Source organism: Penaeus monodon, chromosome 25, assembly GCF_015228065.2.
Source record: "Penaeus monodon isolate SGIC_2016 chromosome 25, NSTDA_Pmon_1, whole genome shotgun sequence".
Lineage (NCBI taxonomy): Eukaryota > Metazoa > Arthropoda > Malacostraca > Decapoda > Penaeidae > Penaeus > Penaeus monodon.
In genome coordinates, this window is record NC_051410.1 from 19,166,924 (window position 1) to 19,167,296 (window position 373).

At 32.2% G+C, this 373-nt stretch overlaps 1 protein-coding gene across 1 annotated transcript in view; it reads right to left on the reverse strand.

Moving 5' to 3' along the window:
- LOC119589341 overlaps positions 1-373 on the reverse strand; it is a 19,938-nt gene that overhangs the window by 5,986 nt on the left and 13,579 nt on the right.

Genomic DNA, 373 nt, shown 5'->3' on the forward strand with positions numbered 1-373 from the left:
TACTATTTCGATTCTTTTCCTTTCAGATTTCTCTGGTTCTTAGGGATATATGAGGATTTTTTGGAAATTAAAGAGTCTAGAGTTCTTGGGTATTTCGGATTATTTAAAAAATTCTTGAACATTTCAGGAATCCTTAAGACTTCAATGGTTGCAAAAGAATTTTTAAGAATTTGTTTTTAACATTTTTTTTTCTGCTAGTTCTTCTTCAATTTCTCGGGTTCTAAAGAATATCTGAGAATTTATTGAAATTTCTGGGGATTTCTCGGAATTTCTGGGGTTGCTAGGAATTTCGAGATTTACAAGGAAAGTCTCGGTGATTCTTAAGACTTTGCAGGAAATTTCAAGAGTTTCCTAGATATTTCAGGGGAATTCC